General features: G+C 43.0%; 1 pseudogene; it reads right to left on the bottom strand.

Annotated features, from left to right (window-relative positions):
• Positions 1-3,804: 3,804 nt before the first annotated feature.
• Positions 3,805-5,921, bottom strand: Dnd1-ps1 (DND microRNA-mediated repression inhibitor 1, pseudogene 1; annotated as a pseudogene).
• Between the last annotated feature and the right edge of the window lie 4,513 nt (positions 5,922-10,434).

Genomic DNA, 10,434 nt, shown 5'->3' with positions numbered 1-10,434 from the left:
GTGTTTTGCCTGAATTATATATGCGACATGAATGCCTGCATAGGTCAGAAGAGGGTGCCAGATTCCCTGGAACTGAGTTACAGATGGATATGAGCAGCCATGTGGGTGCTGGGAATTGAACTTGAGTTCTCTGCAAGTGCCCTTAACCACTGAGCCATCCCTCCAGCCCCTTATTTTCCTTTTAGAAATTTAATAATTGAAGAACTAATTATTTATTGCTTTGTGAAAACCCTTTTGAGCCTCAACGTTGTAATTTCTATTGTAATAGAGAGGTCACTGAAAAGGATTCATTTAATTGGTCATTCTCTCCTTCCTTCTTCAAGCACCGGGGGTTGTTGTCCATACCACTAGAATTCTGTAGGCCTCTCATTTTATTATTTTCCAAATAAGTTCTTTTAAAAACATATTACTTTTTTTTCTGAGATTGTAATATAATTACATATCTCCCTTCCTGTTCCTCCTTCTAACCTCCCCCATATATCCCTTCTTGCTTTCTTTTAAATTCATGGCCCCCCTTGTCATTAACTGCTATTACAAGCATTTCATACATAATATATATTCCTAAATATAACCTGCTCAGTCTGTATAATGTTACTTGTAGTATATTTTCAGCGCTGACCTTTTGGTATTGGAGAACTCATTAGTGTGCTCTTCCCTGTGGAAGACTATATCTTCCACTCTTAGCATTCCTTAGTCACCTTTAGCTCTTGTGTAGGGTTGAGGCCTTGTGGGATTCCTCTCCCCTCCTCTGGCCCTGTCCATTTCTCATGTCTATTGTTGTTGTCCTTGTTCAGTTCATGTTTAGATAAAGCTAAACATGTTGGTGAGACTTCCAAATAAGTTCTTTATTTAATTTTTTATGTGTATCCTCTCTCTCTCTCTCTCTCTCTCTCTCTCTCTCTCTCTCTCTCTCTCTCTGTGTGTGTGTGTGTGTGTGTGTGTGTGTCTGCACACATATGTTCAGGTGCCTGAATGGACTAGAAGTGGGTGTTGGAGTTCTTGGAGCTGGAGTTACAGGCGCCTTTATTGGTGTTGGGTATCAGGTCCCCTGATATGGTGTTGTGCTGGGAACTTGGGTCTTTTGTAAGAACAGTATATACTCTTAGCTGTTGAGCCATCTTTCCAGCCCCCTCAGGTAAATTCATAATAGTGTGCAGATAAAGCCAGGATCAAACATTTGGGTTCCAATCCCTTTGTATTTTTATTTCAAGATTTTAAATTAAATTGTTGTTTGTGTATATAAATGCTTCTGTGTAAGTGTGTGCTATATATATGCAGGTGCTCTCGGAGGCTAGAAGAATGCATCAAACCCCCCGGAACTAGACATACAGATGGTTGTGAGATCCCTGATGTGCGAACTCAGCTTCCTAGGAAGAGCAGTCAGTGCTCCTAACCATTGAGCCATCTCTCCAGCCCTTTGTGGTTTTTCTGTTTTGTTTTTTTGTTTTTGGCTTTTTGTTTTACTTTTCAAGACAGGGTATCTCTATGTAGCCCTGGCTGTCCTGGAACTTGTTCTTTAGACAGGGCTGGCCTCAAACTCAGAGACTAGCCTGCCTCTTCCTCCCAAGTTCTAGGATTAAAGGCATGTACCACCACTGCCTGGTTCCTTGTATTATTTTAAATTAATCCATTATTAATATTAGGTTGACTATATTCTTGTCTGTTATCAATTATTGAGGTGCCAACAATCGTAACAAAATGATAGAAGAGAGATTTTTCTTTTACAAAAAATAAAACAAAACAAAAAAACCACTCGGATGAAATCAAGCTTTTGATTGTAATAAAATTCACTTTCCAAACTGGTCATATGCCTTCAGTCTTTTTTAGGTGAATTTGAATCACATGTTTAAGTAAATGAGAAAAAGAATCTTAGAATTATTTTTTCCCACCCCCTCCCTTAGAATTATTTTGGAAGCAATAAAAACTCTCAATAGAGACAAGGACACTTGCCACCAAGCCTGATGAGCCGAGTTAGATACCTGGGATTTACATATTTACATGGGAGAAGTAGAGAAATGATTCTGGCAAGTTGTCCTCTGACCTCTCTACATGTGCCATGGAAGGTGGATAACTAAACACACACACACACACACACACACACACACACACACACACACACACACACACTAAAAGGACAAACTCCTACTAGGAGCTGTGCTTCTCACTTTGAAGTCATGAAGGGGCCCTTCAGGTCTTCCACAGTGATTCTGTTGAAGTTACTTTCAACATTCCTCTCTGTCATTCTTTGGACATGACACTCATGGTAATATTTCAAGTGAAGCTAAAATAGTCAAACCAGCTGGATAAAGGAAGAAGTATAGAGAGGTGGGGGAGAAAATGTAAGCCTTTGTTACTTGAAAAGGTCCTCAGATAAAATCGATAAACAAAAATCACATTTATAGCCCATTACTCACACGAGCAACGTAGCTGAAGAGGAGGTGGAAAACGTAGTCTTTCCTTGATAGCCATATGCCTACCTCAAAATCAGAGGTTATAAGAGAGGAGAATGAATGTGAAGGAACAAGAAACCGCCTATGCCTTCGACAACACATGATGGATTGGATGGTCTCTGGGCAATTACTTTTCAAAGCTGAATTGTTTCACTCACTTATTTTGTATCAGTAACTCATATTGCTGTTTAATTACTTTTCAGGATTTCTTTCTTTGTTCCTCCTTCACCCTGGGACTACCATGGAATAACTAAGTAGAATTCTGTAGAAAACAAACTTAATAGGGGACATTCTGCAGTGAAATAGAACTAAGTCCTAACCACGCCCATCTTCACATATTTCACTGTTGTCTCATGATATTTTTATTGGGACTCAAAACAATTTTCACAGCGTTTTTAATCACTGGTAAGGAAGACATGATCTTATTAATGAACTCTAACCTCCACTCCTGTAAACAACTCTAACAAAACTCATTGGGGCATGTACACACATGTGCGCATGCACGCGCGCGCGCGCGCACACACACACACACACACACACACACTTCTAGAAATGTGGGCTAGCTGGAAAGATGAAGGAGATTAATGGCAATGGAAGAGAACAAGATACTAGTGAATGTGATGGATATCCATTTGGCACATATGTGAATTTTAACAAAGCCCATCATGACATATAATTAACATACGCTAATAAAATGTTAAAACTAAAAAATATCAGCAGGGACAAACCAGGAGTAGTGGTATACCCGCCATCCCAGCAGGAAGATGGAAGCAAGAGGATTAGGGGTCTAACGCCATCCTCAGCTACACAGCAAGTAGGCACCAGCCTGGGCTGCATGAGACCCTTACAACAACAACAACAACAACAACAACAACAACAACAACAACAACAACTCTACAGCTCTCACCTTAAAGGGAATAAGAGATTGTTTATCCTTTTTTTATAACCAACCAGGGTTTTAATATAAATAAAACCGGTATAGGAAAATAAGAACCATATTAAGTTCAAACCAGTGACCAGTCACGGTGGGAGGAAGGGCTCTTTGGTTCAGCCAGTTCTCCAAATAAAATCACAGATACATATTAAGCCCCTGTGTGGGTGTGGTGGATATTTGTCAAACAGGGAATTGACTAAGGATAGTAGGTCAGAGGTCTAATCAGACCCTGGATTCAGTGGGGGAGGGCAAGGTTCCTCACAACTAAAGTAGCACTTAGGTGTGACAGGGTCCTGTCCCAGCAGGGAAAGCTGTCACCAGACCTTCTCCTTGGGATAAGTAGTGGCTGCCCAGGCCTGCTGGGCTGGGGGGTTTGCACAGGCTCTGCTTCCCCATTAGGGTACCTGTAGGAAGAAGGGGTTACTGCTTTACCACAGAACCTGCTTCAGCCCTAGGAGATCATAAGCTGGTCCTAGATTCACTCAGTGTTTCCAGCAGCTGTGCAGATACAGCATCCTTGGCCACCTCATGCCCATCCTGCCAATCAGAGGTCAGCACAACTCAAATGAGGCCACTGAAAGGCACTGGATGCCCAGGGATCATAAGTATCAAAAGCGATGCCAGCCGGCAGGCCCTGTTCCTAAACACTTGGTAAGGAACACTGGGCAGCCTAGCTTCATCTGTTGACACAGCTGTTGCAGAGTAGCCCGAGCCCCTTGGGACCCCAGCTTGTCCCTGGTCTGGGCTAGTTGGCTGACATCTGGCCTTAGAAACCGCAGTGAATCTGATGCCCCAACATATAAAAAAGACACGTGCTCCACTATGTTCATCGCAGCCTTATTTATAATAGCCAGAAACTTGAAAGAACCCAGATGCCCTTCAACAGAGGAATGGATACAGAAAATGTGGTACATCTACACAATGGAATATTACTCAGCTATCAAAAACAACGACTTTATGAAATTCGTAGGCAAATGGTTGGAACTGGAAAATATCATCCTGAGTGAGCTAACCCAATCACAGAAAGACATACATGGTATGCACTCATTGATAAGTGGCTATTAGCCCAAATGCTTGAATTACCCTAGATCCCTAGAACAAACGAAACTCAAGACGGATGATCAAAATGTGAATGCTTCACTCCTTCTTTAAATGAGAAAAAAGAATACCCTTGGCAGGGAAGGGAGAGGCAAAGATTAAAACAGAGACTGAAGGAACACCCATTCAGAGCCTGCCCCACATGTGGCCCATACATATACAGCCACCCAATTAGACAAGATGGATGAAGCAAAGAAGTGCAGACTGACAGGAGCCGGATGTAGATCGCTACTGAGAGACACAGCCAGAATACAGCAAATACAGAGGCGAATGCCAGCAGCAAACCACTGAACTGAGAATAGGTCCCCCGTTGAAGGAATCAGAGAAAGAACTGGAAGAGCCTGAAGGGGCTCGAGACCCCAAAAGTACAACAATGCCAAGCAACCAGAGCTTCCAGGGACTAAGCCACTACCTAAAGACTATACATGGACTGACCCTGGACTCTGACCCCATAGGTAGCAATGAATATCCTAGTAAGAGCACCAGTGGAAGGGGAAGCCCTGGGTCCTGCTAAGACTGAACCCCCAGTGAACTAGATTGTTTGGGGGAGGGTGGCAATGTGGGGAGGGTTGGGAGGGGAACACCCATAAGGAAGGGGAGGGGGGAGCGGGATGTTTGCCCAGAAACCGGGAAAGGGAATAACACTCGAAATGTATATAAGAAATACTCAAGTTAATAAAAAAAAAAAGAAATGTAAGTAAAGAAATATATCTAATAAAAATTAAAAAAAAAAAAAAAAAAAAGAAACCGCAGTGAGGGACCCGCAAGCTGTTGGCGGAAGTGCTGCTTCAGGTCTGGCTTGAGCCACTTCACAGCCACCTACTCTCCACCGAGGCGTGACCGCCCTTCTACCAGAGCCATTTTGGCCATGGCAGCAGCTCAGTGAGTGCTAAACTTGAGCAGTGCAATTTGAGAGAGCTCAGACCCAGTGCTCTGTAGCAGCAATGTCTCCTGCAGGCAGGGATCGAGCGGTTGCAGGGCGAGCAGTAGGTTCAAGCTAAGAGGGAGCATGTCCACCGTCAGCTCGCACTTCTCGGTACTTCGCATACCAGGAGCTGGCAAGAAGGCCGCAACTGGTGGTTGTGCAGCGTAGCAATGGAAGCCTGGGCACCGCGCCGTGAGCTGTAGCGCGCATAGGCAAAGCCGCGGTTCAGGCCACTAAAGGTCATCATTAGGCGGAACTCATAGAGGCGTCCCACGCGCTGGAAGAGTGGGATCAGCTGGTGCTCGTACACATCCTGCGGTAGTCGTCCGATAAAGACCTCGGACCCTGACGGTGGCCGGCTGCCCACCCAGCCTGAGGGTGGCCCGCCATACTTCCTTTGCCCGTTGACCTGCACCAGGCGGATGCCAGTCTCTCTTATCCACGCCTCTAGGGCTGCCTTGTTCTCTGGATTCACCCTCTCACACCATTGCACACACTCCCGTTTGGACTGCATAGTTTCCCCAAAGTCTTGCAGTTCCCTCTTTAGAACTTCCTTGGGTTTCTGCCTCTGGAAGATTCCCTGAGATTGTTTATCCTTAAGCCAAATGTGAGTGTGGTGGTTTGAATAAGGATCGCCCCCATAGATTGTGTGTTTGAATGCTGGGCCCATGGGGTGTGGCACTATTAGGAGGTGTGACCTTGTTGGAGTAGGTTTGCCCTTGTTGGAAGAAGTGTGTCACTGTGTGGGTGGGCTTTGAGGGTTCCTATGCTCAAGCTATGCCCACTGTAGAAGATAGTCTCCTTCTGCTGCTTGCAGATCAAGATGTAGAACTCTTAGCTCCTTCTCCAGCACTGTGCCTGCCTGGTTGTTGCCATGTTCCCACCATGATGATAATGAACTAAAATGTAAACCAGCCCCAATTCAATGTTTTCCTTTATAAGAGTTGCCATGGTCATGGTGTCTTCGCAGCAACAAAACCTTAACTGAAATACATGGTTAACCTTGTTACAGAAAAAAGAAAGTCATAAATCAAGGCATTTACAAAGTACATTGGTGGTGGCCATGGGTAGGTGGTTACAGCAATTAGTAGAAGCTCTGTTATAGGTTTCAAGTGCTAGCTGATAACATTCTTGGCTTTTGAATTGGTGGAGGTTACTAGTTTATTAATAATATAATTTTAGGCTCACTAGGTAAAGACATGTTCTACCAAGCCCAACCATCTGAATTCTAGTTCTAGAACCCACAAAGTAGGTGGAGTGACTCCCACAAGTTGTGCTCTGACTTCTACATGTAAGCCATGGCATGTGAGTGTATGCAAATATACACACACATTAATTTTTAAGATTTATTTTTATTAATGTGTATAGTACATGTGGGTGACTAAGGAAGCCAGAAGAGGACACCAGATCTCATGGAGCTGGAGTTACAAGCAGTTGTGAATCTTTGGGCATAGATGCTGGAGACCAAACTCAGGTCTCTTGAAAAAGGACCAAGTACTTCTTAACTGGTGAGCCATCTCTCCAGCTCCCGTAAAATATATTCTAAAGGTTTGATTAGTCAAAAGAATTTAATGTCAGGCACAAGAATGGTCAGTGAATGCCTTTCACAGGGACTAAAAATAGCCTGAAATATTATTTGGCTATTATCCGCAACAGTCTAACTCCGCACCACCATGGCTCAATCATGTGACTTGGAAGAGTCTTTAATACAGGTGCAGCTTTTACCTTTTCTGGGAATTGCAATTTACACAGATGGCAGTGCTTCAGAGATATTTCTCCCAAGCTCTGGTATGGTTTGGAGAACAGTTCGGAGGAATAGTGGCTTAAAATTTAGAAACGATCTTCAGAGAGGGCTTTTATTATTTATTTGCTTTTAAAAGGAGAGTCTCATGTAGTAGTTCAAGTTGGCTTCTAATTTATTATGTAGACAAGGATGACCTTGAACTCCTGACTCCCTTACCTTAACTTTCAAAGTGCTAGGATTACAGATTTTTCCACCATGCCCAGTTTCCAAAAATAGAGAACTTAAAAAAAAAGCATCTCTCTCACCTCCCCCTCCCTCTGGCCAGAAGCAGACATTGGATCCCTGGAATTCAAATTAAAGGTATCTATGAACTGCCCAACCTGAGTGATGGGAATTGAACTCAGGTCCTCTGAAAGAGCAGCAATCGAGCAGCAATCACTTTTTACTGCTGAGTCATCCCCTTCCCCCCTTTTTGACTCCCTTCAAATTCATCTTTTTTTTTTTATTAACTTGAGTATTTCTTATATACATTTCGAGTGTTATTCCCTTTCCCGGTTTCCGGGCAAACATCCCCCTCCCCCCTCCCCTTCCTTATGGGTGTTCCCCTCCCAACCCTCCCCCTATTGCCGCCCTCCCCCCATAGACTAGTTCACTGGGGGTTCAGTCTTAGCAGGACCCAGGGCTTCCCCTTCCACTGGTGCTCTTACTAGGATATTCATTGCTACCTATGGGGTCAGAGTCCAGGGTCAGTCCATGTATAGTCTTTAGGTAGTGGCTTAGTCCCTGGAAGCTCTGGTTGCTTGGCATTGTTGTACTTTTGGGGTCTCGAGCCCCTTCAAGCTCTTCCAGTTCTTTCTCTGATTCCTTCAATAGGGGACCTATTCTCAGTTCAGTGGTTTGCTGCTGCCATTCGCCTCTGTATTTGCTGTATTCTGGCTGTGTCTCTCAGGAGCGATCTACATCCGGCTCCTGTCGGTCTGCACTTCTTTGCTTCATCCATCTTGTCTAATTGGGTGGCTGTATATGTATGGGCCACATGTGGGGCAGGCTCTGAATGGGTGTTCCTTCAGTCTCTGTTTTAATCTTTGCCTCTCCCTTCCCTGCCAAGGGTATTCTTTTTCCTCATTTAAAGAAGGAGTGAAGCATTCACATTTTGATCATCCGTCTTGAGTTTCGTTTGTTCTAGGGATCTAGGGTAATTCAAGCATTTGGGCTAATAGCCACTTATCAATGAGTGCATACCATGTATGTCTTTCTGTGATTGGGTTAGCTCACTCAGGATGATATTTTCCAGTTCCAACCATTTGCCTACGAATTTCATAAACTCGTTGTTTTTGATAGCTGAGTAATATTCCATTGTGTAGATGTACCACATTTTCTGTATCCATTCCTCTGTTGAAGGGCATCTGGGTTCTTTCCATTTTCTGGCTATTATAAATAAGGCTGAGATGAACATAGTGGAGCACGTGTCTCTTTTATATGTTGAGGCATCTTTTGGGTATATGCCCAAGAGAGGTATAGCTGGATCCTCAGGCAGTTCAATGTCCAATTTTCGGAGGAACCTCCAGACTGATTTCCAGAATGGTTGTACCAGTCTGCAATCCCACCAACAATGGAGGAGTGTTCCTCTTTCTCCACATCCTCGCCAGCATCTGCTGTCACCTGAGTTTTTGATCTTAGCCAATCGCACTGGTGTGAGGTGAAATCTCAGGGTTGTTTTGATTTGCATTTCCCTTATGACTAAAGATGTTGAACATTTCTTTAGGTGTTTCTCAGCCATTCGGCATTCCTCAGCTGTGAATTCTTTGTTTAGCTCTGAACCCCATTTTTTAATAGGGTTATTTGTTTCCCTGCGGTCTAACTTCTTGAGTTCTTTGTATATTTTGGATATAAGGCCTCTATCTGTTGTAGGATTGGTAAAGATCTTTTCCCAATCTGTTGGTTGCCGTTTTGTCCTAACCACAGTGTCCTTTGCCTTACAGAAGCTTTGCAGTTTTATGAGATCCCATTTGTCGATTCTTGATCTTAGAGCATAAGCCATTGGTGTTTTGTTCAGGAAATTTTTTCCAGTGCCCATGTGTTCCAGATGCTTCCCTAGTTTTTCTTCTGTTAGTTTGAGTGTGTCTGCTTTGATGTGGAGGTCCTTGATCCACTTGGACTTAAGCTTTGTACAGGGTGATAAGCATGGATCGATCTGCATTCTTCTACATGTTGCCCTCCAGTTGAACCAGCACCATTTGCTGAAAATGCTATCCTTTTTCCATTGGATGGTTTTGGCTCCTTTGTCAAAAATCAAGTGACCATAGGTGTGTGGGTTCATTTCTGGGTCTTCAATTCTATTCCATTGGTCTATCTGTCTGTCTCTGTACCAATACCCTGCAGTTTTTATCACTATTGCTCTGTAATACTGCTTGAGTTCAGGGATAGTGATTTCCCCCTGAAGTCCTTTTATTGTTGAGGATAGCTTTAGCTATCCTGGGTTTTTTGTTATTCCAGATGAATTTGCAAATTGTTCTGTCTAACTCTTTGAAGAATTGGATTGGTATTTTGATGGGGATTGCATTGAATCTGTAGATTGCTTTTGGTAAAATGGCCATTTTTACTATATTAATCCTGCCAATCCATGAGCATAGGAGATCTTTCCATCTTCTGAGGTCTTCTTCAATTTCTTTCCTCAGTGTCTTGAAGTTCTTATTGTACAGATCTTTTACTTGCTTGGTTAAAGTCACACCGAGGTACTTTATATTATTTGGGTCTATTATGAAGGGTGTCGTTTCCCTAATTTCTTTCTCGGCTTGTTTCTCTTTTGTATAGAGGAAGGCAACTGATTTATTTGAGTTAATTTTATACCCAGCCACTTTGCTGAAGTTGTTTATCAGCTTTAGTAGTTCTCTGGTGGAACTTTTGGGATCACTTAAATATACTATCATGTCATCTGCAAATAGTGATATTTTGACCTCTTCTTTTCCGATCTGTATCCCTTTGATCTCCTTTTGTTGTCTGATTGCTCTGGCTAGAACTTCAAGAACTATATTGAATAAGTAGGGAGAGAGTGGGCAGCCTTGTCTAGTCCCTGATTTTAGTGGGATTGCTTCAAGTTTCTCTCCATTTAGTTTAATGTTAGCAACTGGTTTGCTGTATATGGCTTTTACTATGTTTAGGTATGGGCCTTGAATTCCTATTCTTTCCAGGACTTTTATCATGAAGGGGTGTTGAATTTTGTCAAATGCTTTCTCAGCATCTAATGAAATGATCATGTGTTTCTGTTCTTTCAGTTTGTTTA

Source organism: Rattus norvegicus, chromosome X (genome assembly GCF_036323735.1).
Source record: "Rattus norvegicus strain BN/NHsdMcwi chromosome X, GRCr8, whole genome shotgun sequence".
Classification (NCBI taxonomy): domain Eukaryota; kingdom Metazoa; phylum Chordata; class Mammalia; order Rodentia; family Muridae; genus Rattus; species Rattus norvegicus.
The sequence above is the reverse complement of the archived record's forward strand: the minus strand, read 5'-3'. Positions and strand labels throughout refer to the sequence as shown.